Here is a 6340-nt window from a genome sequence, read left to right on the forward strand (position 1 = left end):
TCCTGATCAGGAGCACTCTAAAGGCTGGAGGCTGCTTACACGGGGTCCTCAAGACGACGCCGTAGGCATTTATTTGTATACAATGCCGTTTCAACTTAGGGTGGCGGGACATATTTTAGGAAAGGCGCAAACTAATCCTTGTCTCCCCTTGGCGCCGTCTTTACTTTTCGAGTTATACGCGGCTTCTGTGGATTGACGGCAGAGCTTTCGCGCGGCTTTGCAGGAGCGAATATGTGTGTATCGAACGGAACAGAGGCAGGGCTTGCTGGTTTCCAACTGCGGCTTCGAATTCCCTACCTAGGGACTTGGGGAAAACGAGCCCTTTCAAAGATGCGACTATACATAAATTACATAGAAAGTGCGTGTGCCCGTTCGAGTGAACACCGGCTCCCAAACATCCGTGCTGCAGTCGTGATCGGCCTTTAGTCCAGTTGAGATTCGCCGACCTGACAACCGTTCTGCCTTATCATATCTCTGCAGCTGTCCTCTCGACCCTGACGAATGAGCTAACTACCCAGAAACAAGTGTTTCTTTCATACAGAAAGTATCCAGGCGAAGTGCAATTGAATATAATTTGGAAGGATCATTGCTGGTTTAAGGTCTTGTCTAACTTTAAAAGTTATAGTTGACGAACTGCAACATGCTTTCAAAAATATTCAACAATTATTCGCTTTCGTTCTCTCGAGTTGCATCCAGAACACGTAAAACACGAGTTTTGGTTGGCAATGCCGCATGTGCTGCGCTCTGGACATTCCAAATATACGGCGAACAATCGACGAACTCGCCTGGCAGCGTTCGTTTCGCTCGCTGCGTCAACAGTGTTTCGACGCCGCGAGCAGCGTCGAAGCCGCCGGGCCATTTTCGTCGCTTGTTTGCAACGTGCTTGCTCCATTGATTTAAGCCGCTCTTCCCGTTGCCGCAGCAGTTGAGCACTAGCTCCAACCAGAATGTCTGCCAAGGCAATGTCTTTAAGCTGCCCTAAATCGACTGCTCACGTAGTGTCGGTCTGAAGCCCAAGTTTCAGAAAGGATAGTGCCACCACAATTTTCTAGATACTTATTTCTAGCGTGGTCACCCGATAGGTTTTAATTCAAAGAGTTCATCCACGACAGGTAAACCGATACAAAAGTTCTCAATATCAATCTTATGTTATCAGAGTTTAGTAAAAACGATAACTCCACAAAAAATAGAAACACTCCCCCCCCACTGTTTTACACCGAGGAACCGCCCCCCCCCCCCCCCCCCCCCCCTAAAATGGAGGTCTGGATCCGCCCCTGCTCGAAGGGCACCTTGGTTTCGTCGACTGCCAAGTGCCGGACGCCCTCCAACGAGCGAAGGATTAACAACCAAGAGGTTGTTTCCCACCTGAGCTCTGCTGGAGCGGAGAGTCTACGTATAGACCTTTCCAAAAGGAGCGCTCTGGCCGCCGCCATTTTGCGAATTGAGCGACCCCTATCAGCCAGAAAATGTCTGGCACCCGCCTGAGCTGTGGAAACCCGGTCAGCGTGACTCCCCACCTGCATTTTGCATTCGGAGTTCGCCGGCTTTTCTTGGAAGTTTTTACTTTATTCGCCTGTTTAGGATGCTTTCCCTTTCTATGTTATCTTCCACTGTGCGAACCAGAGAATACCAGGGCTCGTAGCCTGCTCGGCCTTCGCAGGAAACGAACGAAGAGAGCGAACGTCAAGCAGCCCGCGACGCAGACAGTTCGGCGTTCTTTGAGGATTATTTCCGTTGAGATAATCTGCAAAAAGCCTTCCCGGCTGTGTTCCGGGTTTTCGCCAAAAATGTCTGATAGGGTCGGGTCCGGGGTGTGGGGACAGAATAGACACGTTCGTTCATTTGCTTTGAAGCTGTGCAAAAAAGCTGCTCTCTTTTACATGTTCCCCAAAACACGCCGGATTCCGTTCGATTGTCGTGAAGTGACTATCATCGACACTGTATATTGGATCTGCTGTGTTATTTGAGACCATTCTCAAATCCTGTTCGGATAACGCGCCACCGTGGGGTATGTACAATATGTGTTGTTCGATTGATGAGACTCGTTGAATTTTATGCTCTGGGTGGGGAATATCCATGCAGTTCGGATATCCTGCGTGGTCAAATATTTTGACCTATATAGACTGACACGGCTGAGTGTACGGTTCCGTAAAACGATGAACATAAAATGAAACAAACATTCCAGTGGCATTTGTTGTGTCGCGCACGGACTCACCAAAACAGCTTTTATTTCTTTGTTTTTGTTCCCAAAAATAGAGCACTGCTTTCTTGAGTACCTCTATAAATTATGTTTGCCACAGAACACAAAATAAAAAAGAAAATGCGGCAATGCAGCCGCTACCAGCGTCCGGAATTGCGCTTACGCAGGCTGCCACAGCCCACTGACGAGAAACTCCACAGCTCAGCGCAGTCGGGCAACACTGACGTACACTCTCAAAACCAGGGACGCGCGCTGTAAATCGCTTCGTTCGAGACTGCAGCTGGAAAGGTCTATACGTGACCGCTTTCTCTCGCCTTTTTTGCGCCTATTTTCTAGTGTGCGGAGAATATCTCAACATTCTCATGCCTCTTCTCAGATGGGCGAAATGACGCATTTTGGACGACTTGCTCTATGTATACCTTCGCTATGTTATTTAACTTTTTTTTTAATATGGAGTGTTTTTATTTCATACATATGCAGCATTTTCATGATGTCGTGCTATTAATAAAAGGCACTCATTTATAAAAAAAAGCGGCAATCTTTCTCGTTTTCATATATCAGAGACACGAACCACCTCTTTTATTACCCTGTTAAGTAACGTCAACTTTTACTACAACTTCAGGTAATAAAAGTGTTTTAAGTTACTGCAAAATACGCTTTCGTAGTACGAACTTGATCAACCGGTAGCTGGTAATTTAATGCGACAATCGTATGGGTGAAAGGCAGCTTTTCATTTATTGTTACTGGAGGCCTTATCTACGTGGCGGAACTAAGCAGGAGTGGAAGATCGCCGCCTGCTGCGATTGGCCAGCTCCGTACCGTTGGCCGATCGCAGAACGCGGCGATGTCTCGGTCATAGTAAAGTGGTTATTTGAGCTAGTTGGTGCATGACTAAGATTAAACAGCTCCGACGTTGTGCACGCTGTTTGATCTTAGTAATATATCTCGGTCCATTTTTTCCGCTGTGTAGATTAGGGCCCCGGTTGAAGTTTCATTAGAATATACCCTTCTCCATTGTCTCGATTTGCTTATATTTAAATGACACGAGGTGGTCAATATTTTGCGTTTAGCAGCTGGCTGATAGGTCATGCGGTACTACCATAACAAAACCAACATTTTGATCGGTCTTTTTGTTGTGTTCAAGGGTACCAGCTTTACCCCAATCAAACCGATGGTGCCGTAAAATTGCAGTATTAGTTTTCATATAATAAAAACGTAGTAACGGACGGTTGATATAACGCCATACACTCCCTACAGTTCTAGGGTTCGATACGGTCATCGAAATGCACAATACATTAAGAAAAACGCAACTTCTAAAATAGATTATGTATAATTTATAAATGAATAATTAACATACACATAATTAGTAATCTTTGTTCTTTCTAGATATTATCCAGACTACGCAGTAGAGTCACGATCGGATAATCATAAAGAGTAAGTTAATATTATATATAATACAGAAAGTGGCCAGGTCAACATTCGATGACTCACATTCGCGACGTGGTGGGATATCAATATAGATTGCCATGTGTTTACAATTTACCGGAATTTTTCGCGGGACCTATTTTTCGCGGATGGTAGGGGATTCGCGAAATTCACGAAAATTAGGTTCTAGCGAATGTTAAGTCGTTTGCAGTATATCGGAGGCAACACTTGACAGATGTGCCGTCATGAAGTCAGAGAGAGGGGAGGAAAAGTTGTGAAGTTAGATGTGAGACGTCTGTAAATAAATAAGTGGAGTAATGCGGGCAAGAAGAAAGCTTAGGGCACCCCACATGACCACCCAAATTATGGGGCCGGGTGGAGGTGGTAGAAGGGGGCGAGGGAGGGGAGTGGGCGAAAGGGGAATGCCTAATAGCCGAAGGAAAGAATATTGTTCTAACCGGATAAGAATTCCATCTTTAGGTTAATCATTAATCTGTTCTTGTTTTTTTTTCTTTTCGCGTGAGGTGGGCGTGTGGATTCCTGAGTTGAGTTCGGAATGATTCATAGAGTGGAAAGTGTTTAGATACATGTGTGGAGAGGTCATGTTCAAGTTTTCTCGCGCTTTCTAGTGTGACTAGTCGGCGGTGTTCTCGGAAGCGTTCAGCCGGTCATTCCGCCACTCGCGTCCCTTACAAAAACTTTATATCTGGCCAGATCTGAAGATTTCAGATGTGGCCATATCAAAAATTGGCCCCATATAGCCTGATATGGTATATCTGTTAGATATAGCCTCACAATGCCAGATATAGTGTGATATCCTTGGCCAGGTATGGAAATTCCAGATCTGGCCAGGCATATCAAAAGGACACACGCCCGAAATCAGCACTTTATATTTTTTTATTATCTACAATTCTCCCGAGCGCCCCGGCCCGCACTCGAGGAATCATGGGATGGTGATCCTTCAGCTCCCTTGCGATCACTAATTTTGAATAATTCCTTGGTTACACAGTTTCGAGTGTAATTCATAGTCACCCTGAACAAGCGTTCCATAGGGCCCAAGGACTTGTCATATCGGATTTAAAATTTCTCGTCAATGGCTGCTTTTATGGTACTGTGCATGCGATCAACCTTTCAACCTGACTGAGCGGCAGAAATCTGTTATTATCATTCTCGTGATCGTTGTTTTAGCAGGAATTACATAGAAGCCGAGAAATCACAACAACCAAAACCGGGACTTTGCTCGGGTTCAAAGGAGATCTCTATAGCATTTTTAGCATTTCTAACTTAATATCAGTCTCTTTAAAGCTGTGCGAGAATGATAATAATGTAAGAGATATGTCTGCAGCTCATCCAGGTTGAAGGTTGGACAGAATGCACAGTACTGAGATTGGCGAGAAATTTCAAAAGTAATATGACAGGTACTTGGGTTCTATAGGACACTTGCTCAGGGTGACTCCGAATTACACTCAAAACTGTGTAACCAAAATTGGTCGAAATTTCCGAACGCTATGCAGCTGAAGAAACACCGTCCCCATAATTTCTCGAGTACTGGCCGAGGCGCTTGGGGCTTTAGCAAATTATCTATTCTGGCGTAATGTTAACATTTCGAAATAATTAAGCTACATTGAAATCCTCGTGAAAATTAGCCAAAATAATCCCAAACTTAAGCTTGCCAAAGCTGAAGTTTGGCATTATTTGTGCTCATATTTAGCTCGCAAACAATGAGTCATTCACAGTTTGCTATCAAAGCACCTTTTTAACTTTTTAAAACTTTTTTATATATGGAAAACCGCCCGCCAGATAAGGCTGTATATTCGCCAGATAACGAAGTATATACCTCAAATAAGGCTGTATATGTGCCAAATAAGCCTGCATATATGCCAGATTAGGCTGTGTATATTCCAGATAAGGCTTTATATTTGCCCGATAAGGCTGTATTTTACGACAGATAAGGCTGAATATACTCCAGATAAGGCAGTATATAGGCCGTATATAATCATATAATGTTTGTTCTGGCCAGTTATGCCCCAGATATAAGTTTTCCACACGGGGTTTCTTTCGTACGAGACCTTTGTTTAATTGACAAATTATTTACTAAGTCGTTTATTTTTTTTAATTACTATGTTTTAAAAATTATTCTTGCTCCTTTAGTTTCCGCAAACACACGTGTTGCACCAATTACTAAGATCGGCGGACGGATCCCTGCAAATAAGGGGGGTAGAAAACACGGTTCAACCCTCGTCACATACATACGAAAATCATTTGTAATGTAATGCTGACCCTAACGTGAACGGATATTGTATACCCCGTTCTCAACAGCACATCGCAAACTTAATTTCTTTATTTTCTTTTTTTCACCATTTTTTTTCGCTTTTTATTTGCGGAGCTTGAAACCTAACTCAAAGTGCTTGAATTTTCTGTGTTTTACTTCATTTATAAAACTTTCGTGTACGGAGAAATATCTAGGAGCTGCAGCTCCTAATTGAAGAACTGTATAAAAAAATTCCATGGTATGTTCGTTTCTTTTGGTATACGTGCACATTGTCCGCTCAAAAAAAGATGGTGGCCTTTCTTAAATTCATGCTTTTAAGACCGGCGTAAATACCTTCCTTTTCAGGGACAACCTCGGAGGGGATTCACATTGCTTTCGAAAAAAAGAAGGCTCACTATATAAGTAAAAACGTCAATCGCCATATAGTTTGTTTTCATATCTAT

This window comes from Ixodes scapularis, unplaced genomic scaffold (genome assembly GCF_016920785.2).
Source record: "Ixodes scapularis isolate PalLabHiFi unplaced genomic scaffold, ASM1692078v2 PGA_scaffold0__279_contigs__length_252992795, whole genome shotgun sequence".
In the NCBI taxonomy this organism is placed as follows: domain Eukaryota; kingdom Metazoa; phylum Arthropoda; class Arachnida; order Ixodida; family Ixodidae; genus Ixodes; species Ixodes scapularis.